This window comes from Lycorma delicatula, chromosome 3 (genome assembly GCF_047948215.1).
Source record: "Lycorma delicatula isolate Av1 chromosome 3, ASM4794821v1, whole genome shotgun sequence".
NCBI classification, from domain to species: domain Eukaryota; kingdom Metazoa; phylum Arthropoda; class Insecta; order Hemiptera; family Fulgoridae; genus Lycorma; species Lycorma delicatula.
In genome coordinates, this window is record NC_134457.1 from 88,766,990 (window position 1) to 88,792,217 (window position 25,228).

Consider the following 25,228-nt stretch of genomic DNA (forward strand, 5'->3'; position numbering starts at 1 on the left):
GTCCATGTTGAGCGTTAATGCAGACTTTAACTTGTTTCTTAATGTTCAGTGCAACTTATTTTAGAGAGCTGCTGTTTTCGATATATATTTTTTTAATTCATTCAAAATATGGAATTGTTCTTGAAAACAGTACCTTTTATGACTCCATAAATAAAAATCTGCTGATGAAAGTGTGGCACCATGGAGTCTGCGGGAAATTACACGGGCATCGAAAAATTCACATAATTCCGTAGTTGAATCTAGAGCACAATCTTACTCTAACCTTATGATTAAAGCCTGGCTATGAAATGTGTAATAATTTATAAATAACATTCCGCAATTAACGTTTCAGTGAAAACATTTGGTCTGACCATTCTTTAGTCATAAAATACCAACTTTTTGAAAATGCAATAATCTTTCTTGTGAGGAGTTTATGAATCCCATACTCTGTTGTTTTGGCTGTTAATGTATCGAACGAGATGAAACCACGCTTTATTAGATTAAAAACAAGCATACTACTTTGAATTAAATCCTTTAATCACGTATAACACTGAAGTCGTTTGTTGAAATTAGGTTCCCAAAATTGTGACACTCGAATTTGGCTGCATCGTAACTTAGGTTTTCTGTGCCTTAAACTCTGACAGAAAGTTCAGTTTGTTGAGAAAGTTTCCTTAGTGATTTTCCTGAAGGACGTAAAAGCGACTGATGAATGTCGTGCAACCTGAAGGACGATCACTACGTTTACGATAGGTTTCGCTTCCTGTTTAACAGAACCTAGATGTAAAACGAAGTTTATTAGTATTTGGTACTGCTTTATCGATAAAATTAGATATAAAAATATTCTGGCATTCAGAATACGACCAAATGATTAAATAATGTTCTATAGTAAATATTTTATGTGAAATTAATAAATTTTAGTAATAAAACTAGCCGGGCCTCCGTGGCGCGAATGGTAACGTCTCGGCCTTTCATCCGGTGATCCCGGGTTCGAATCCCGGTCAGGCATGGAATTTTCACACACGCTACAATTCGTTCATCTCATCCTCTGAAGTAATACCTAACGGTAGTCCCGGAGGTAAAAAAATTAATAGAACAATAACACTTTAAAAATTATACAACTGTTATATTATGTATCAAAGGTTTATTAATTCCCTAATAGTCTATCAGCTTTACTCTTAAAGCTTAGTCTTGATAACACCTAATTTATGAAAAAATTATAATAAATTTTGAAATATTCTGTGTAGGTGAACAGTAAAAAATTATAAAATTTAAATTTTTATCGGTAGGTGACTTAAATCGAATATTAACTTTTTATCAATAACTAATGAAAGAGACAGCATGTTAAAAAAAGACCACATTTTTAATAGATAGATTTCATAATAAGAATGTGCAACAATTACAAATAAAATTACATACTGTTAAAAAATGTTTAAAATTTCAATTACCAAGTTATAATTGTTCTACATGACCTACATTTGCTGCAAGGATAACATCAAAACGATAAGTCTTGAACAAAAACTGTGAACAGTTTTCAGTTCATACAAATCCGAAGGTAATGGTGGAATATAAACATTTTTTAAAAATATCCTCAAGAAAAAGTTGCAAGGTGTAATGACCGTGGATCTTGGGGCCAAGAGTGTAATGGGTGTCTTCTGTACGCTCTATTCAGCGTCGAGGCGATGCTTCATTTAGAAACCTATGAATTCGTATATGATGATGTGGTGGGTCCCAATCTTATTGAAAAATGAATTTTTCTGTTTTAATTTGGTTGTGGGAAGAGCCAGTCCGCAGCATCTCAAGATAAGAAATTACTGTTATTGTTTCCTTCAAAAAAGAAAATGCCATATTTTTTGTAAATGAAAATGCAGAAAAAAACATTAAATTTTAATGTTCCTTCTGTACAATCTTGTGCGGATTAGTGATGTGAAACTTTACCGCATAAATGAAATATTGCTTTATCACTATAAAACAATAACGGTAAGCGTCTCTGTACTTCCGTATCATCTAAGAGCATATCACAGAAATCTTTACGTTTTCTTTTTTCATTTACAGGAAGAGCTTAGACTTGCTGTAATCGGTAAGGCCTGAAATTCAACTGTTGTCTTTACCTACGCCAAGCTAGTATTGCAATCTCCGTCATTTAACACTCTAGGACGCGCAATTTCAAACGATACAAATTTTATTCATTTGCCATGAATGGTTGCAAAGGTGTTTGGTTTTGAAATCGGGTCATTCTGTTTGATACGCCTTCAAAGTCAAATTTTACCACTTTAAATCACGTAAATTTTGTCAGACCGATTTAAATCCAAACGCAGTAATTTAAACGTAGACCTTTTATCGGCACAAAAGAAGGTCCTTTACTCTCACTTACCTTTGTAAACCTTGCATCGTACGCTTATTATTCTTCAGTATGTTTGAAATTTTTGAGAAAGACTCGTATCTGATGTAAAGTTTTTTACAATCATTCATTTGTAACACCTATCATACTGGCATATATATTTCTTTACGCTATGAAAATATTTTGCAATTTTCATTCACACAAAACACAACATATACGTAATAACTAGTTATTAGGATATCCAATTTTACATCGGTTAGTATAATAGTGATCTCCTTTTATCTATATTTTACAGTAGCTAAATCTCTGAAATTATATTAATTGTCTCTTAATACAATCTAAGTTTACAGTTACGTTACGGTTTGAAAAGATGACTTGTAGATTTAGTGATGTTAATTCAGCTACTGGCAAATCCAATTCTTTATAGATTAACAAATCGGTTGAATATACAACATTAATGTACACAAGACATAATCAAGTATAGTATATATAATTTATATTAGTAATGTACGTACAAAAGAGAAGGAAAGGATGTGGGTTTTGGGGTTAACAGTCGTGCATGACCAGCCCCCTCCTCGTTCCTCACCGTATCTCATCCATCCATCCATCCATCCATCCATCGTCGATTAAATTTAGTCCCTTTCAAAATCTCAACCTTCTATCAAATATGTTCATTGTTGGAGCATATTTTCCAACGATTACGTACTCTGCTCTATTTATTTTCACATTTTCTTTGCTATTACGCACTGTTGTTCATTTACGCACGCTTTAATGACTATTCTTTATTACTTACAATATGTTAATGTTATTCTGTTAATTTTGTTTGTATTCTATCAGATTAGTATTTAATTTAAGGTAAAAGCCTTGGTCCATAACATATTTTAGACCAGAGAAAAAAAAAACTGTAGTGTTTATTTTGTTTTATTTAATTTTACACCAGTTAATATTACAATATAGAAAATATTTTAATTTATTAAGAATTTTTAAAACAAAATCGAAATTTACAGATAGGCATATAATGATAAATGATAGAGTAAATTAGGCTAATTATTAGAAAGAAAGCTTTAGGGGGAAAAAATCGCAATAGACTGGGCCTTCTTAGTAACAAAATATCGTTAGTACCATTTTACTGGCTGACGCGCAAGTTTTGAATTTTTCGCTAGCGGGCGAACAAAACTTTTTCTACTCTATAATTTGACGTTTGCGAAAAATTCCGACTGGAAAATTATGAATCAAAGTTTTATCACAAGTGACATCTGAAAAAAGTTCTACCTTTCGCTAAAAATCGTTTTTTAAGCCCTGTGCAAATGTGAATTTGGGTATCTTGAATTATCGTGGATAATGAAATGGGCAGTATCGATACTCGCACTACAATTCAACTATTTCTCAAATTTTTATCCGTCTGTCCTTGAGAATAAAATCATTAATTTGATTTTAGAAAACGTCACCTTTATGCTAAGATGAAAATCGGTAACACTTATTCTGTCCGATTTAAATCCAGTTATAAAAATTTGCGCAGTTAATTTATTTTTTATCATACTGTTCTAACACCCGAGAATAAATTTCGCCCGTTTTACACCTTCAAAAAATAGAAATGTTATCACAGTACGCTGTTCTTCCAAGATAGACGTTTGAAACGGATCCGATATTTTGAAATAAACCAAAGAAGTTATAATAATGGAAATTATTTTCAAACAACTGATATTTTGTTAGTCAGGATGCCAATTTGATCGTCAGCTTCAGTTTATTCAAATACATAGTTTTTCCGCAGTTCCTATTTATTTCTGTAACTATTATACAACACTCAAATATCCTATCTTACGTGCCATCAAGGTTTGAAATTCTCTGTATTTGTTTCTCTCATACCATAGTGGGTGTATGGTATAGTAATACCATACACCCACTACCATTTATTCCATAAAAAATCTAGTTTATGTGGATTACACCATGTGGATAACACATGACTACCCCTATTAAATTATATATACACATTTTTAAAAGTACATAAAATTCTATTTCACTAATAACTTCTGATTTTCTTCATATTTTTTTGTTTGTTATTATTGAATTATTATTTATTGTAATTTTTTTTTACAATCAGAGGTTAATAATTATTATTAATAAATCAATGTTCTTAAATTTAAAAAAAGTAAATGAAGTCGGATTTGAACCGATGTGCCTTCCCATTGTAAGATCCAAATATTTCATTAATTAAAATCTTATTTGACTATAACTCTGGAACCGATGAAAATAACTACCACTTATGATATGTTGTTGAAAAGTTCTCAATGAGGGCTTATTACTGCAGTTAAGAAAAAATACAAAAGTCGATTTCAATCAAAAGGGGAGGTGCACAACTAGATGTTACAACAATCATAAATCCAAAATTTCAACATGCTACAGTAAGATCGGTTTTTAATTATGCGAGTTACATACATACGTACTGATGTCACGCCGAAACTAATAAAAATAGATTCAAGGATGGTCATAATGGATATTTCCGTTGAAATCTGAAAACCGTAATTTTTCACGATCACAATGCTTCCTTTACGAAGTACAAGGAAGTAAAAATACAGGACTGCGTCGTTAAAAAAAAAATGAAGAAATTTGAACAGCCAGAATCTCCTCAATAAAAAAAGTTTGATTTTCTTTTTTTTATTTCTTTTAAAAATTTATGTATCCATAAAAAAAATTAACATCTAAATTTATTATTGGTTAATTAGCTGAATTAGAGATATTTATCTAATATGTCTAATTTAGCTAATATAATTTTTTTTATCACCCAAAAAAGATTATTTAGCTTCTACAAGGTGGTTTATAACAATTAGCCCTGAGGGATTCAGGCTTCTTGTAAGATTTTAATTTACGACATGAGTTTAATCAGGAATTACAGGATTATTTATGAAACGTGTATGTAAATAATTTCATAATTTATTAAATAGTTAAAATATTTTTATAGCCTACATCTATGTTTAAAATTTCTATTTTTCAACTTTTTATATATTTTAATGAATATAAGTTAGTGATATTTACTTTCTGTTATCTGATTTTCATTAAAAATTTAGAAAAAAGCTACTCGACTTCCTATAATGCATACGTTTATACAAATAGATATCTGTAAAGTAAAATTACGTATTTGTTTTCTTTTTATTATTTCCAGTTTGTTGTAAATTTATAAAAAAATGTATTTCAAAAAGAGAAATTTTTATGTATAAAAGTAAATAAATTTATACTATTGAAAACACAGGCTCATTAATTTCTACAATAGTTTCAGGTCCACCTATTTTTGTCTTATTTTATAATAATTTAAAGGTACATATTTCAGTAACAAATATAATAATGAAATAATAATTATTATTATTAAAGTAAATGTAGTTTTTTTATTGGTTTACTTGATTATTGTTACACAAATGTAAAAATCTGATGTGGACACCGCATGACTTCCTTGTACGCCAGTTAAATTACATATACATTTTTTTAAATGAAAAGTACATAAAATTTTATTTCATCAATAACTTCTGATATTTTTTTTTTATTATTATTGAATTATTATCCATCGTAAATACTTCCTACAATCAGAGGTTAATAATTATTAGTAAATCAATATATTTAAAATAAAAAAAAGGAGATAATGTCGGATTTGAACCGATGTGCCTTCCCCATGTCAGATCTAAATATTTTATTAATTAAAATTTTATTTGACTATAACTCTGGAACCAATGAAAATAAGTACCACTTATGATATACCGTTGAAAAGATCTCAATGAGGGTTTATTAGTGCAGTTAAGAAAAAGTTCAAAATTTGTTTTGGATTTTGAGCTTTTTTTGGACAGTTTTGGTCTAGTCGATTCCAATAAAAAGCGGAGGTGTACAATTAGATGTCACAACAATCCTACGGCTTCAAAATTTCAATATCCTACGGCTAATAGTTTTTGAGTTATGCGAGATACATTCGCACATACGTTCGTACGCACAGACGTCAAGCCGAAACTAATTAAAATGGATTCAGGGATAGTCAAAATGAATATTTCCGTTGAAATCTGAAAATCGAAATATTTCGTCATCACAATACTTCCTTTACTTCGCACAGGAAAGTAAAACTACTCGTTTTTACTGTTATTATTAGAAAAAAAGAAAACAAAGTTGTACACGCTTACCGAAAAAGGTCAAAGAATTTGACATTTAGTTGAGAAGTGAATAAAGAAATGTCTTTTTGCTCCCACTTCTTTACGGGGGTTTGAATAAGAACAAACACCATCAGAAAGTATTCTAGCTGCTTAAAGGGTATTAAATTATGTGAAAAAATTGACCTAATCTTTGAGAAAAAGTTTGAAATAGAGTACCCATAAGATTCATATTTCCCTAACCCTTAGACTAATTATGGCCAAAATTAAAGAATATCAATGTCCATATACAGAAATGAGTGACCCAAATTTTATCCAAATCGGTTTATCCAGTCTTGAGATATCAAGCAACAGGCCGATATACTTGCACACGTTCGTACATAATCTTTTCGGAATATTTTAATGCTAAAATTGTGATTTTTGGTTAGAGGGGGACATAAACTCAAGATCTCAAGAATTAAACTTCAACATCTGCATTAACCTCGGTGTCCAAAATTTTATCCAATTAGAATACTTTCCCATATATAGTAATGATGAAATCGAATGAAGATTTAAAATAGTGTTTTAGACAATAATCGTTTTTAAATTATGTTTATTCTAATTTTATGCTATAAAACTTTTAATAGAATACAAAATAAGCGAGCAAAATAGCAAAAAAATATTTTTCTTTAAGAGGATGCATCTCATAGCTAATTATATTTTTTGAAATGTTCTGTATGTATCCTATTACTTATTTTAATACAAGCTTTCTAACAAAAAAAATTTCATTTAAGTCGGATCAGTGATTCTGAATTTAAAGTAAGTTTCAAACCGGAAGGCCAAAAAAACAATTTTTTTTTTTAATTTTATTATTTATAAATCTGTGAGGCAAGACTAAAAAAATGTACAAAATTTATAAAATTTCAGTACTATTAAATATAAATATTATTTTTAATACCCATTATCAGGTATCGTATTCCGTCTTAGCGTGTTCTTATTTGTATATGATTTATTTTTGTTAGAACTAAAATATCAACTGTGATTTGATCTAGTATTAAAATTAAACGATATATTTAATATCGATTAATCTTTAGTTTATTTTTTGGTATATAAAAGTGTCTGGTAAATCTTATCTATAACAGATCAGCTTTTTCATAAACCAGTATAAATCATTTTCGTAAGTTGTTACATACAGTGGGGATAATGTGGCAGCTGATTTAATCGAGCGTAGTACGAGCTAGTATCAGAAGAGGGCGTTCCGGTCGCTGTCTGCTAGCCGACAAGCGTCTCTCCTGCTCTTCTCTCCAGCCGACAGTGCAGTGTACGGTGTTGTTCTGACAATAGTGTTTTTCCCACCGTATGCGGTGGGAGTGTTCAGTTCTGTTGTTTTTATTTCGTCATGTAAGCCGGCATATAATACGTAAGTTTCATTTTCGGTTTATAATTCTTTTGAATTAAAATATGTATTTTTTATTTCTAGTAAGCAACTGCTTATTAATACTATTACATTTTTTATTTTAATAAAATTAAACTATTATTTTTGTATTCAGAAACTGCATCACTGTGATTTCAAATCTGTTATATATCTAATTTTGTTATTATGTTTATTTATTATCATGCACGAATTAGGATATTTATCTACTGCTTGATAGAACTGTCTTCCTGTTTGAGTTATCGTGTGTTTATCAGTCCTGCTATTTCAATAGATTGATGTTTACAAAGTCATTTTGAATTGATAATATTTTATTTAATTATTATCAGTATTTTTATTTTTTTTGTAATAAATTCATCTAAATTAATTTATAAAATTATGAAAATAGTTAAAAATTATTTTAATTATAAATTAAATTTCCTTTTATTTATTTATTGTTTACTTCCAACTTATTATATCCTACATTAAATAGTTTATTGTACTAAGATCTAATATTTAAACAAGAATATTAATTATCTATTATCAAAAATAATTTATATAGTTTTAATATTTGTTTAAAATTAATATTATTTTTATTTAAATAGATTATTTATTCATGAATTCTTTCTTAAAAAAGTATTTATTCAGAAATATAACATTTATATTATATAAATATATAACAGATTTGTAAGTATATTATATACTAAAATTTATTATTAACGATGGGGAGGAATAAATTACTGAAAATTAAACTTGACATAATTAAATAAATACATCTAATTAAATATTTTAAGAAAAAAGAAATAGATTATTAAAATTAAAAAAAAAATTTTTTTTATTATTGCATTTGTACACAATAGTTATTGAATTTAACAAAAATTCAGCTTAGATAATTTGTTAGCAAGAAAGAAATTCTATTTTTGTATTCCGTTATTAGTTATATTTTGTTTTTGTTTACGTTCAACAAATCGTAAAATTAACTACAGTATGTCAGAATGAATGTTTATTAAATAAATTTGTTAAGTTATTTTTTTATGGACATTTATTTTAATATTTTCTTTTTTTAGATTTTTTCGAATCGGTCTACTAGGAACTATGCCAATATCATTTCTTTTTTGCTTCTTTTCCATACTTCCTTCATTTTTTCGGAATGCACCAGTTTTCTTTCCTTCGTCCACTTTTCTTCTGATGCTCTTTCTTTCATCATCCACAATAAACATTTCATTTAAACTTATTTCCCAAAACTATGCAAGTAGCCCTACTATTTTTTCCTTAGGTTTGAAAGTTCCCCTTTCATCTGTTTTATGTATCCTGTTTGGTTTTCAAAGGTTTTTGTAGATTTGTTTATTTAGTCGTTTTAAATTCATTCGGATCTTATGTCAGGAGGAATTTTAATCTTCTATTTAATTGGGGTTTCCAAATCTTCTTTGTTTATAAAAATCTCCTTATTCGATTTTAGTTTGTATCTTTCTGTTTGTTTTTATTGTAAATTATATCTTTATTTTAAAATTAAAAATATTAACATTCTCGCATACCACAGTACTTTTCAAAAGAACGGATTTTTTATGACTGTAAATTGTAAAAAAAAGGAAAGAAATACAGAATAAAAGGTAGACGAATTCAATTTCTCTTATCATTCAAATATACAATGTAAAGCAACTATACAATAGAATATACTTCCGCGAACGTAATATTTACATATTTAAATTCTTGAAAATATGATTAATAATTTTTACTTTTTGCTTATCTTAAAAAACAAACTTAATACGTTCCGGCTCATCCTTACAGTATAAATACAATTAAATAATTTTCAATGGGATAATTTATGAAATGCTTAAGTTAATTAATTATTAATCAGTTCATTTAATCAGAAATTATAAAAAGAAAGAATTAAATTATTTTCCCCCGATCTTAAACTATTTTATAACTGTACATCCGACTATAAGTAGAAAAAAACTAAAATTTTGTAATCTAATAGACATATTTCATTTAAATACCGTACCGTAACGATATAAGTAGATCTATAGTACGGGTGTTGAATTACAATATACGTAAGATTAATTGAACTTGAATCTAGGTCCGGCATTGGCACGGAGCAATAATAACTGTTGTTCAGTGACAATGCGATGAAGAATTATTCCCTCAAGTGTATTGACTTTTTATCGATTTATTTTCAAGAATTTTTTTACTTTAGAACTTTAACACTATTAAAAACAAAAATTTTACAAAAACGTAGTTTGATTTAATGTAGTTTCCAGTCTTTATTATTTAAAGTGTATAATAGATTATTTCGTTCTAAATAATTACCAGACTACATCCATAGTAGGAGTGGTAATGTATTTAACTGTTATGTATTTTTGTTTGTTCCCTTCTGTAGCTTCACTGATCCAATCAATTGCAACCAACTTTTAGATAGGAACGGGTCTTCAATCTGGAAGTAACATAGGCTATCTTAAATTGTTTTATCTAAAGGGGTGCGCTACGCTGTGGGATTAAAATTTAAAAATTATGCTATTTTCAAATTTTAATGATAGTATTCCATGAAACAATAAAAACGAAACACTTTTTGCCTTTTGAAATGTTTTTAGAAAAATTCATCGTCCTCGATATATGAGCGAAAAATGTTCTCGGCAAAAGGAAGCAGGAATAATCGTGGCTAGCAATAAATGCGTTATTTCAAATTTTAAATGTTGATTTTCTATAGAATGATAAAAAGGAAACACTTTTCCCTATTGTATCGAGATATAAGAAAAAAAATGTACTTAAGCAAAAGGAATCAAATAAAGTTTTTTAAACTTGGCACAATTGGTATATAATATTATTTATATATAAATGAATGACATTTAACCTTACCAAGGTGGAATTTCGGTCATTCCACCTTCCTCAAGAAAAGATATTTTTCAATTTAGATAATTAAAATTAAATTATGTAAAATGTAAATCTATAAAATTTTAAAATCACAGCAACTGGTCGTCATAGTATAAAGTTAGTCATGTTTGTTATGTAAGAAGGTCGCAGTTGTTATAAATATTAGTGGTTGGAGGGAGACAGTTTAGGAATCCTGATAATTATTAATTATTTGTTTAAACAAAATATCGTCCTCAAATCTGGTCTGTTCATTGATTAATTTATTGTTACAATAGTATATATTAATTTTGATTAATTTATTGTTACAATAGTATATATTAATTTTAATGATATAAATTGAAGAATAACATTTCCTGAGGATGGTCGAATGACCGAAAGTACTAGAAAAGAGACTGAGAACGAATTGTTGGTAAGGTTGAATTTAATTTATTTTTATATAAATAAAAAGGAATCAAGAATGCATCGCGGCTAGCGTACGCCTACGCACTATGTTGCCGATATGCATTGCATTGCTGTTATGTTGGAGTATGACAGGTAAGAACCTGTACGCGATATCTGTACCTGTTATAATTTTACATGTTTGAACCTGTACAATCCTCTTATCTCTCGTCAAATATTGATTTTTTTCTTGATGATATCACTACAGCTTGAACCTTCTGCGTGGGATGTGGGAATGGAATATTTTAGCGTATGAAAAATGCCATACCTGATCGGGATTCGAATCCGGGATATCCTTTATGAAAAGGCGAGGCGCTACCACATGGCTACGGAGATCGGCCTAGTTTGTCGTAATAAAATAATCATTTTATTGAACTGATACACAAATACGTTACACGCACATACATTTCAAATTGAAATGCATTAAAATAAAAGTTTTATTTAAATAGCTCAACATTTTTAAAAAACAGATTGTACCTGTATCGTATCTAGATGACTTCTATATTGAATGGTAAAGTTATGGAAACAACAAAAAAGCTCTATATAAAATAATTATTATAATACAAAAGACCCGACTGCTAATTGTACGCATCTACCTAGAATAATTATGAAAAACGAACAAAACATTTTATGTTGTGGTCGGGTACTTGTGTAGGCTATATGAGATGGTGACTTTAATGGCCTCCACTTTGTTAAGACTAACAAGCATCCCGAATAAAACATAATATGTAGAAGTAATATTAAATTTCACATCACAGACTAAGTTACTGTATCCTGAACAAATGCCTGTAACAAAATAAAGAAAAACTTGTTTAACGATTTTTTGTTCGTTTTTCATAATTATTTTAAATAGATTTGTATAATTAGTAGTCGGGGTTTTTTTTTAATAATAACAGTTATTTTTTATTTTCTTAGTTGACTATACAGGTTTATAAGACAAACTATACAGATTAAAAAAAAAAACGTATTACTCTTCTAAATCCATACGTGTCTTTTAAAGGAGGAAACTTTAACGGTAAATAATAATTAACAATTATGTTGACCATATTGCGTTAATAGGATTAGAACTCTAAACTTTGCTGAAATCGAAACTTTCCAACCGGTTTTGGATTTGTACTTAAAATAAATTTTCAATAGAAACATAGATTTTTTGTCAAAATTCTAACATAATTTAAAGATTAATGTTTTGTGGGTGTATGACAATTTTTTATATTTACAAAGTCCAAGATTTTGATCTTGTCAAATTGATTCAAGTGGTTTATTCTATCTTGGGATTGTTCTTACATTTTCTTGTTTAGCGTTTGTGGAGGACGCGTTCTTTAGGCGAGTAGAAAACGCTTCAAAAATTCTCTGTGACACTTCTTTGTAAACAACATTAGTGGTTATCCTACAGCTGGAGAATGAACCACATAAATATCTTAATCGTGTATTCAAAATTAAATTTAGTATAAATTATTTTTTTATCGTATGATTTTATAGTATTTTATTTTGTAAGTTTTATGCGTAGGATGTAATAAATTTTATGTAATTTGTTTTCGTATGAATATGTAAACTATTTACGACTTTGAATTGCATCTTGAAGCTAAATATTTATTGAGAACAGTACCAAACAAAGTAACAGCGAGCAAAAATAATAAACTAAAACTCCCGTGTACGAAAAAATAAGTTGAGCGAAAAAGTAACAATATTTCGCATCGAATTTGAAAGATAAAACGATGAAGAAACTGAACTGGAATCGTTTCGTAGAATATAATCAGTTTCCATTACATAATGTTGATATTCCGAATTTTCATACAAAATTTTGTGGTCTGCCCTCTGCTCCACAAATTAGATTTTTAAAAAACGGTGAAACACCTGTCAGTTTGTTTTTAAAGAGAAGTCTAAATATCAATTTTTATTACTTTAACACTCGGCATCATATAGTTTCACAAAAATCTTCCCCCTCCCCCTTTACAACCACTACAAATTGGGTATTTTAAAAATGGTGAAATATAATTTTATTTTCAAAAATGTATTATAATACCCATTTTCACGAATGTAACACCTTGTTATAGATTTATCCAAAGTCCTTCCATAGTGGTTGTCTACGTTATAAAAACAATATACTCTGAAAAATTTATCTACTTAGGTTAAGCGGTTTAAGCTGTGCATTGCTGAATTAGTCAGTCAAGACACTGTTTTACATACTCGTATATTTATAAAACCTAAAACGACAATAAAGAAAATGTTTAATTTGATTGCATGCTCTAATAATAATTATTAATGTTAATCGACTGATTCTTGATAAGAAATTGAAGTCACAAATTCTTAACAATTAAATATTTATAAGTTTTTTTAATTTGTAATTTAGGAATAAGCAGGGTGCAAAAAATTATACCTGAAGTGCCGATTCTGTTTTACCCCCTAGGCCAAGAAGGAAGTTTTCGAAAGATACTTTGATAGTAGTCATTCTTGGCTGTTAAAACTTACAAATATTTACTGTTGATACCATTTGGTTAAAATGGTTAAAAACCATTTTTATTCTTGACTATTCACAAATGACATCGTTAACAAATTATTTAAATTAATATAAGACAGAAAATAATTTTGTTTATTTTGCACGACTATTTACAAGTTAGGTTTGTTTTTGTAGATTTACGTTTTTATAGATAATGTTCTATGCCAATCCGAGCACTATAGCTTTTAAGTTTTTCTTATTTTTGTCTTTTTTTTATCTTTATAAACTTAAATTGATTTCAAACCTTATAATTAGGTGTTAAATTTTTATTAATAATGTTTTGTACGATAATACTTAAGTATCTGTATACAAACTAAAGATGTTACACATTATTTACGAAAATGTTGAAATTATAGACTATCATTTTCATTGGTGATTAACGGTGGATAAATACGCGGAAGTGTACCTCATTGAGGCGAAAAGACATTTCCTTATTTCCCTAAATTATTATTTGTTTAGTTAATTCATCCGTATTGTTATTTTAAATTTAAATAACAGTTGAACGGGCAGTTTAATTTTATTGTAGGCATTAAAATTATTGGTTTAATTTAAAAGAAGTAAACATTTTTAAATATCCATTATTCAGGATTTCTACGTTTTCCTTTTATATATATTATATATAAACTAAGATTATTATTATTGAATGATATAATTATTGATATATATATCTGTAGAAAGAAAATATCTATGTGAGTAAATTTTAAATGTAAATAAATAAAAGTTGTTCTTCTTTTTTAAAAAAAAAAAACAAAAAGACTTAACTGTCGGTAGGATGTCTTCAAGTAAAAATAAAGCAAATAATTATTCGTCGTTTTTCACCGTTGGTAAAGACAATCATCTCACGAGATAACATATTGTTTTTCGAGGTGTAATGAAATAAATGCATATTATTCAAAATAATTATTATTTAATTCTCTTGTGTGTAGTGTATATTTCAATAAGTTTATGTTTTTAAAAGTGAAAAGGTGAAATCGGAGAAAAAAAATTTAATAGAAGTCGACGAACATCATATGCATCGTGTACAAAATAATAATGATTTTACTGCACGTAGAAGAATAATAATTAATATAAAGCTTTATAATTATTACTAATCATTTTAATTTGTGTAATATTTAGTGTGAAGAAATTTTAATTTCGGTAAAATGTCGATAATAGTGTTAAAAAAGGAATATTTGTATATGATCCCTGAATTTTCAGGCGATCCAGCTCTATTAAATTAATTTATTACTCTGTGTGGCAGACTTGTAGCTAAATTCTATGTAAAGAGTAATCTATACGATTTGTAGAATGGATATTTGTTTTAAATAGTTTTGTCTGAGATAAAATCACTGGCTTTAGAATTAGTTGTAAGTTCAAATGGGCCAATGTTAGGCAAGTATTATTAAATGATTATTTAGATAAACGTGATTGTTTTACATTAAATTTAGAAATGGCAAAATTAAAACAAAAAACAAACAAAACACCTTTTAATTTTTACGAAAAAAATTCAAAATTTACAAATAGCTTACTTTATGAATAGAGAACCAGTAACAGGTAATATTTTGTGCGAGTATGTTAAAAAGTTAGCTTTAAGAGTTTTGTTAAGAGGTTTGCAGGAATCGTGAGGTTCACTTATGCACACAAAAAATTCGAATTCATTTAAAAAGTCATTGAGTATCTTAGCAAATGATTTTCAGTTTAAAATAAATAAATTTAATAATAATAATAATAGATTTTAAAGAAAGGTGCTCCAAACAAAGATCAAAATAATTTTAGATTTAACCAATAATAAATCCTATAATATATTTATTGAAACCAAAATTACGTTCCAAAACTCAATTCCTTAGAGATAACCTTACAGAAATTCAATTCCTTTTTGTAAGACCTCAATTTTATCATGCACAACAAAATTTTAGTCGACGACCATCTTTTCAACCCGAATCACAGACTTCAGTTTAAACGAACTCAAGAAACACCCATGAGTATTACAACAAGAGATTCAAATAACCCAAATTGTATCAAATGTCGGGGAATAATATTAGTGTCGCAAAAGCTATGAATGTACATTAAACGTCGGAACAATATGATGACTTTTCCCAAGAAATGGATAATTTTAATTTGATAAATAAATTAGTTTAGAAAATAATAAAACAGAGAATCATATGAAACCGAATATTTTTTAGGGTAAACTAATTTAGGAACCGTTTTTCAATTATGAATTTTCTTTCGGAAATTAATGAACTGCCATATATAATCCATCCAGGAACTAGATTTAAGATGTTAATCGATACTGAAAGTACCAGATCTTTTGTAAAAAAATTTATTGGATTTGAATATTTTAAAGAGTCTAATTAAAGACCCTTTCGAAGTAAACATGACACATGGCACGCCAAAAGAAGAATTTTGTACTTTAATATCATTATTAGGAAATGTTAATCGACAAGAAGATAATATGTAGTAAATTAAGTTTCGTAAAACCATTAAGTAATTATACTAGTGTACCAATAATTAATAATAATCAAATGAAAAATAGTAATAATAAAAAGAATAGTAATTTTAATACGATTAGTCACGGAATGAAAAATTAGATTTATGTAAAATCAGAACTGATCATATGAATTTGCAAGAAAAAGAGGTAATATTAGATTTCTTAAAAAGTTATGCGATATATTCCAGGTTGAAGGAATCTATTTAACTTTTACCAATCAAATAAAACATAAAATTCGGATAATACAGATGAGATACAAGTTTATACACGAAATTATCGATATCCCGAAAAATATAAGAATAAAGTAGAAAACCACTCAAGATACGTTAAATCAAAAAATTATTCAACCCTCATATTCGCCTGAAACTCACCTATTTGGATAGTACTGAAAAATCCTGACGTCTCAGGAAAACAAAAACTTAGATTAGTGACTGATTTTAAGGGATTAAATTCAAAAAGAATAGATTATAAATTTCCGCTTCTAATATAACAGACATTTTAGACAAGCTAGGAACAGCCCGTTATTTTAGTACGTTGAATTTCACCTAAGGATTTCATCAAATAGAGATGAAACGGAGAAGAATAGAAAAAAAATGGCGTTCTCCACTGAACAGGACAACGGATTTTTAATGATGCCATTTGGATTAAAAAATAGCCCACCCACCTTCCAACGTATTATGAAGAATTAAAAATTAAATTTGCCTTGTTTACCTTGAAGATATTTTTATTTATTCGACTAGTTTAAAAGAACATATTTTAAGACTTACAAGTCCTTGATAGGCTTAAATCCTCTAACTTCACAATTCAATTAGATAAATAAGAATTTTTACGAAAAGAGGTAGCCCATTTAAGACATATTTTGACCGCTGATGGTGATAAACCCAATCAGATAAAGTTAATGTAATTAAACGATAACTGTTACCAAGGATCACTAAAGATATTAAAGGATTTTTGGATTTATTAGGATATTATAGAGAATGTAGTAAACACTTTGCTAATATAACGAAACCGCTAGCTAACTAAACGTTTAAAAAAGGATGCGAAGATTAATAATGAGGGTCAAAATTACATAAAATGTTTTCAAATTTGTAAAAATATTATGTCAAATGAACCGGTACTTCAACACACAGATTTTCGAAAGAATTTAACTTTACAACAGATGCCAGCAATTTTGCTATCGGTGCTGTATAAAGGTAAAATAAAAACGGCGTAGATATACCCATCATATATGAAGGTCGGACCCTTAGTGACAACGAAACAAATTATTCCACAACAGGAAAAGAATTCCTCGCTGCTGTAGTATGAAATATTTTCGTCCATACCTTTACGAAATATAATTTAAAATATTCACAGATCATAAATCTCCACAATGATTATTTTCTATTAAGGAACCAAATTGCAAGCTTTTAAGGTAGCGATTAAAATTAGAATAATTTGACTACGAAATAGTCTATAAAAAAGGAAAGAAAAATCAGAATACGAATGGTTTATCAAGAATACAGTCAAATATAAATGAAAAACAAATAAAAATTTTGAAAACACACCAGGGGATGCTAGTGAAATAGATCAAATTATTAATGAAACTTATTTTATATTTTCCAGAATGAGATGATTTCCAGAATCGATGACCAATCAGTTATTGTAAATGTGGATGACAGCGAAAATAGAAAATAAATTCAACCAATTGAAAACCAGAAGAAGGTTAAGTCGAGGAATACAAAAAACCTTTCAACAAATTAAACTAAAATATTATACCCCGATTTAAAAGTACATATCCAAAAGTACATAAATAAATGTGAAATCTGTTTAAAACTAAATACAAAAGAATTCCTTTAAATCTAGAAATAAATTTGACTCAAACACTGCAAATAGTTCATATCGACACAGTTTTTCTTTTGAAAAACAAAAGTTTTTGTCAATTCTAGATAGTTTTTTAGGTATGCACAAGTATATCGGATTGCAGAACCACAAGCATCCAAAGTAGCTGATAAATTATTAAATTATTTATTCATAATGGAATATTTGAAACAATTATTTCTGATAGCGGTACCGAATTTAAAAATATTATTAGTAAATAATTAATAACATAAAATTAAGATATATTTTACAAGTACAAAATATCCACTGTTTAATGGAATATGTGAAAGATTTCATTCTAAACTAATCAAACATATTAGAATTTTTAATAACCGAGCAGAATTTAAACGAAGTATTGAAAATACTTCGCGTACAACAGCAGAATTCATTTCGTAACAAAATCAACACGTTGGAAATTTTTTATAGACATATTAACCCAAATTCATTATTAGAAGCAGATATACAGCAGAAGGAAATAAACGATTATTTTAACACTCATAAAGAAAAAGTGAAAAAACCATTTGAACATGTAAAGGAAACTAATGAAAAAGACAAAATTAAAAATTCCAGAAAATATAAATATAAATAAAGAAAATTACCGGAAAACCCACATGAATAAAAAGAAAATAAAAAGAGAATAAAAAGGAAAATATAAGTAAGAAAAGTCACTTCTGTGAATAAACAACGAAAAATAAATAGAAATAGAAGTAAGATATTATAATACAAAAAATAAAATTTATTTGTCGAAAATTAAATAAACGACCTCGAAGAATTAAACAGATACAAGATAAAAATCCTTTCTCCAATGCAAAAACTAATTATTATTTAAATTCTGTTGATCTAAATAAAGGAATTCCTCTCTAAGAAATAGATGAACTACTCCAAACTCCAACTTAATTAATTAATTAATAACATAAAAAAAGAAAAGGAACAAATTAAAATGAACTAACAACTAAAACACAACCACTAATTAAAGGAATTCCTCCCTAAGAAAATAGATGAAGCTACCCCAAATCCAACTTTAAAGTTATTTAGTCCTTTCTGCTCCTAAAAGGAATTCATCTCGGGGCAGCCAGAATAAGAGAATAGCTACTATTAATTCTGGAATAGTCCCGATAAAATTAGGTTTAACCAAATTGGAAGCCTCTTACCATACATTTATACATTATTGTAGTTTAGATAATTTTTTAGTTATTTAGAATATTTGAATAATATTTATCAATATGTATTAAATTGTTTTAATAGTAGTCAATTTAATGTAATTAAAAAATAAGATTTTGTAACCGATAGTAGTCATAAGTCTAGAGATGTTAGTAATCATTTTAAATTTATTAATCATACGAAAGTGTTGATAAATGAAAAGTTAGAGATAGTTTTTGCAAATAGTAAAATAAGAATTAAAAGAGGAATTGTCAATGAACTCTGTTCAACTGTTAAATTCTTAACTGGTAATTTAGACGCATATGATGGAGAAAAGTATTATATTATACAAAGTATTATTTATGAATAATTGTTCGAACAAATAAAATATAAACAATATGATAATGTAATAAAATTAATGGCCATGACCAGTACTCTGTTAGTAGAGATATAAATAAATTTAATAAAACAGTTAATATAATTGAAGATAATTTTAAGGAATAAGTTGTTAATAATGAATAAGAATGTTAATAATTTTATTGAATTAGAAAAATTAAGAAATATTTTTTAAAATGGTTTAAATAATTTAAATTTAATTAAATGGGTACCAGATATAAAATATATGTTGACAATTTTGTCGCAAGATGGAAAAATATAAATTGTAAATTATAATAAAACAATAACGAAAACACCTAAAGGAATATATCTTATTAATCCTAATAATAGTAAAATTGTATGTAGAAATAACCCACTACAGTTGCAGGTGAAAGTATCGGGCATCCAAAATGTTTAGACATAAATGAATTAAATTTTGATAAGGCTCAACACTCAGAATTTTCTGTAAAATTAAACATTAGTTTTATATAGACTTGATTTGAATACAGTCACATGTTAGAAAACGAACAGTTATTACTAAGCAAAGATTTATACGGATTTTGTTATTGTATTTAATTTTGGTAATTGTTATTATTCATGTATTGTATTGTAAAATATTTAAACAGCCTGAGCATGCTAATCAGCAGACCCTCTGGATGTTTTATTTGGAGAAGGAGGTAAAACATTGAAATTAGCACATGTTAGCACTATTACTAGATAGATTGTATTCCTGCAAATGGAGTAATTCTAAATAATGTTATTATGTTGAAGCGTTTGCTCTTTATGTAATTTTTCTTTAGTCGTGTCCTCACTTCGTTACAATGAACATGTAATGTAAAGTCTCTTTTTAGGACGAACTCTATTAGCATGTGCGCATAACATTATTTATTAAATTTGTATTTGGAAGGTGTATCCAAAATAATATTATAGAAAGAATATCTATGTAAACAAAATAAAAGTTATTTTTTAAAAAAGGAAATCGTTAAGAAAATACTTTATTATATACATTTCTTCTGTCCGTGTGTATGTGACTGAACTCCTCCTAAACGGCTGGACTGATTTTGATGAAATTTTGTGTGTGATGTAAGTTGATTCGAGAATGGTTTAGATTCACAATTTGATCCGATAGAAAATGTTATTTTAATTAATTTATTTATTTATGTGTTGTTGTTGATCTTGGGATGATTAAGGTTCACACACACACACACACACATATATATACATATTCCATATATATATATATATATATATATATATGGAACGAAACGCAAGGGTAGCTGGAGTTTATTATTCTTCCTATTAATCACAGAATCTGGACAATGTCTCTTGCTGCTGCGTCTTTCTTTTATCGGTCGGGTCGTTAGTTAGTGGCGGTTATAGATTCTCAAGTTTTATTTATGGACGGATTTAGTTTTTGCGTTCCGGTCCTTTAGACCAATGCGAAGTAATTTACCGGGGCTGATCGTGGGAGACTAGGCGCATATGAGCCTCGTACTCCCAGCGTAATTCCCCTTCATTCCGTCCGCTGAAGTCCTTTCGGTGCTAGCGCCTTTCGAGCTAACAGAAGTACGCGTACCATGGCCCTAGTTTTTGGAGGAAGCAATGTGCTCCCTTCTCCGGAGGGAATCGCAAATGTATATATATATATATATATACTTCTAAATAATGTAACTTGTCCTGCTGACAGATACATCAACGCCCACCAAAAACTACTGAAAATAAATTGATGAAAATTTGTGTGTATGTTCTTCCTACAGTGAAGTGCACACTATTAAAGGATTTTTTAAAATTCCGAGTGTAAAGGGTTCAAATTTAGTAACAATGAAATTACAATTTCTTTGTGACAAATGAAGACATCAACTTGATTTTTGATTCGTGTAATAATATTCATGCGAGTATGTAAAAACTAATTTCTAGATTTTTTGATTCCAAGTTTAAAGAGTTAAAATAGATTTTGAATTTTCTTTTGAAATTCAGCAATTTTTTTTTATTTTTATTTAATTGGCTCGCTTTGAATAGTCTAAGAATGTGAGTTTGAAAACAGTCAACCTCAGTCTTAAAGATATTACTATAACTGGTTACCCGTACTTCGAAGGGTTAAAAACGTATTTTTCCCGTTTCTTAGCGTTACCCGACAAACACCACTAGGAGTGACCGTAATTCGTTCTTATTTTTTAAATTTTTTAGTTACTTTTATATCTTAGTCACCGGAGACATATGCAGTCAGTCGCGTCGCACATAACAGTAAGAGTGGCTTTGTTTGTTTTTAACTCTTTAAACTCGGAATTTCAATTATACAAAAATTAGACAAAATATTCACATAAATATTGATATCTTAATTTGATACCGAGAAATTAAAAATTAATAAATTTCATTGTTACTCCATTTTAGATTAGAATTTTTGTTAGCCTTAAAATGTTTGTCTCAAGTAGGAGTATGGAATCTTTTAGCGTATGAAACTTGCCATACCTGATCGGGATTAGAACCCGGAATCTTTTAGATGAAAGACTGAGATTCTACCACTCCACCATGAAAGTCGGCAAAATATTTAAATTTAAATAGGTACTTTTTTCCAAAATGTGTACTGTAACATTAGTACAAAAAAACGCAAAAAAAAATTTGTCAAGAAATATTTTCTTTAATAAATTTGATATTAGTTTAAGTAAATAAAAATATATTTGTTATTTAAAATAAAAATATATTTGTTATTTAAAATAAAAATACTTGAATCGTAATTAATACAGATTGTTATAAAATAGTTTGCCTTTTATGTATTCAATTATTTTTTATAATCATCAATAAATTAAAAAGTTTTACGAGCTAATAAAAACATCCAGAATAATTTATAATTCTACTTTGTTCGAATTATTTGAATCTTTATATAAGGTTGAGTCTAATGAAATATTTATTACGTATAAATGATGTGACGTTAAATATTACGAAAGTATTTTTTTTTAATATAGATTATGCTAAAAAAGAGACTTGTTAAAAAGTGTTGTGTATGTGTATTTATGAAGTTAAATAATGAAAATAAGATTATTGTTATTTATTGTTACTTGCATAACAATAAATAAACAGATATATCTATTTGTATATCTGTAAAGTATGTACCCTTTTCTTTTTTTAATATAATAGGTGTAAATATTAGATTATTTCCTTCAGATATATGTAACACAAATCAGAACTTATCCCAACCTTCGTTAAATTTTATTACGTTTATTTCTTAATAATTTGATTCTATTGTATTGCTTAATTTAGTATAAATATCCTATTACAATTTGTACATTATTTTTAATTATGTATTCTTACTCCAGGCGATATATGTTTTGGGTTGGACTTTTTCTATATGATCGCTCATTTTTGCTTTAATGCCTCCGGAATATCATCAGAAATGATTATTTCGTTACGCGCCAGTTGAAAAAGATATGGTAAGTTTTTATTAAACAAAAAAAAAATCGCAAAAATATCCATTCTATTTCTTTAGATAACTCGATAACTGTTAATTTTAGAGAAAAAATTAAGACAGAAAAGTTTTTTTTATTATGCACGCAATATATCGGTTCCAAATCCAAAAATACGTTATTATTGATGCAAAAATAGTAACAACTGTCAAAAAAATGAAAAAAAAACAAGATTTTTTTGGGGAATTTTTTTCGAGTACTTATATACATAGGACCTTCAGATTTTACCTCAAAAGACTTTTTGATACGATAAAGCAACACGTCAAATTTCAACAAAATCGCTCTGACAGCTTTGCACAATAACTTTGCAACCCAGATTTAAAAAAAAATTGATTTTTCCAAATTTTGTTAGCCTAAAATAAAGTCTCTTTTTTCTGTTTAGCCTCCGGACCTCCGTAAGGTATTACTTCAGAGGATGAATGAGGATGATATGTATGAGTGTTAATGAAGTGTAGTCTTATAAATTCTCAGGTCGACCCATTGCTGAGATGTATGGTTAAATGAAACCCAACCACCAAAGAACATCGCTAATCACGATCTAGTATTCAAATCCGTATTAAAAAAGATACTTGAACATTTAATCACATATAAAAGAGCACTCAAACTTTCAAATGCATTTTGAAAAATTTAAATTTGTTAATTAGAAGATCCTAGGGAATTTTTCAAACATACCTGCAATTATTTTGCTGTTAAATTGAATATCTTCGGGAATTTTTATCTAAATTAGCTTTAAAAAGTACAGCTTAAAAGTACTCGGAAAGGTGCTTCTTAAAAAGAAAATTTCGATTAGTTAATTAATTCCGGAGATATAACCTATCAGAGTTGATCGCTATCGTGCATCTTTTGGAATAAGTTATTATCGATTAATTAATAGACTAATAATTAGTAATAATTCGCGTTTGCCAGGATGATATTTGAACTTTTTAGTTTACATGACATCCATTTAAAAACAATTTTGTTTGTTGAAATTGCAAGTATGTTTGAAAAATGCCCTAGGCTTTCCTAACTAATCGATTTAAATGTTTCAAAATGCATTTGAAAGTTTGAGTACTCTTTTCTATGAAATTAAATTTGCAAGTATCTAGAGACTTTATTTCAGGCTCTACACGATTTGGAAAAATCGTATTTTTTTAAAATCTGGATTGCAAAATTATTGTACAAAAACTGTCAAACCGATTTTTTTTTAAATTTGTCGTGTCGCTTTATCATATCAAAACGTTTTTTGGGGAAAAATCTGAAGGTCCTATGTGTAATATAAGTACTCGAAAATCCCTAAAAAATCTTGTTTTTTATTTTATTTTTTTGACAGTTATTGCTATTTTTGCATCAATAATAACGTATTATTCGTATTTTAGCCGATGATTTTGTGTTTAAGATTTAATAACAAAACTTTTCTTTCTCTCTCGATCTTTTCTCTAAAATGAAAGATATCGAGTTATCTAGGGAAATGAATATTTTAGCGATTTTTTTTTTACAATAGTTTAACAGAAATTTAAGCACACCTTTTTCAAATTAACGCAAATTTTTCATAAAAGCAAAATTAACGATCATATTCAACGATTAACGTTTACAGCAAAATTAAATTAAAGCAAAAATTAATGATCATATAGAAAAATTCCAAATATGCCCATTTTAAAACATATACCGCTTGGACTATCTATTTATTCTACGAAATCCCGTTTATCATGGACGAATACAATTTAACTACTGAGTTTTTAATAGCTCCCATTTTCTTATAATTTTTCTACAACTTTTTAATTTTTTCTGATCTTTTTTTGTAATATTACTGTTCCTTTTATTATTCATCTCATAATATAACTTAGCCAAATAGCTATACAGTATTATTCTGGTTTTTTTTTTATTTTTTATTTTATTATACTTTTATTTTCATTTATTTTTTAAATGGGTTATCACGTCATTGTTTACCGTTCATAAGTATGAATCAAGTAGACCGATAGTTAGAAAATAAAAATGTTATCTTTGTGTTGAGGGTCATTCGGAAAGTTCTCGGCCTGACAAAAAACAAAACATTTTTCAGAATTTATTTTTAGTTTTCAACTTTTTTTTTATTTCGATCAGTCACATTCTAACATTTTAATACCCTAATTAAAATACGATCAATCCACTTCTGCCAAATAAAAGGTTTTTTTTAGCTTTGGACCTCATCCTTTGAAGTGAATCTTCGTTCACCGAGTCATTTTTTCACGTTTGGAAAGAGGAAAAAATCGCTAGTCAGAAATTCACTCAAGTTCTGCACATATCTTTATATCGTACCATTTTCTGCCTTATAGGCT

General features: G+C 27.9%; 1 protein-coding gene across 5 annotated transcripts in view; it reads left to right on the forward strand.

The window, feature by feature from the left end:
• The window catches only part of LOC142321782 (myosin-IIIa-like), a 361,639-nt gene that overhangs the window by 71,458 nt on the left and 264,953 nt on the right, over nucleotides 1–25,228 (forward strand). For 4 of the 5 annotated variants that reach the window (XM_075360163.1, XM_075360158.1, XM_075360161.1 and 1 more), the window contains exon 1: nucleotides 7,739–7,840. The exons of the other annotated variant lie outside the window; for it this stretch is intronic. The gene's annotated coding sequence lies outside the window, so the exon portion shown is untranslated. Of the gene's footprint in view, nucleotides 1–7,738; nucleotides 7,841–25,228 lie in introns of those variants that run through there. 5 annotated transcript variants of the gene reach the window in all.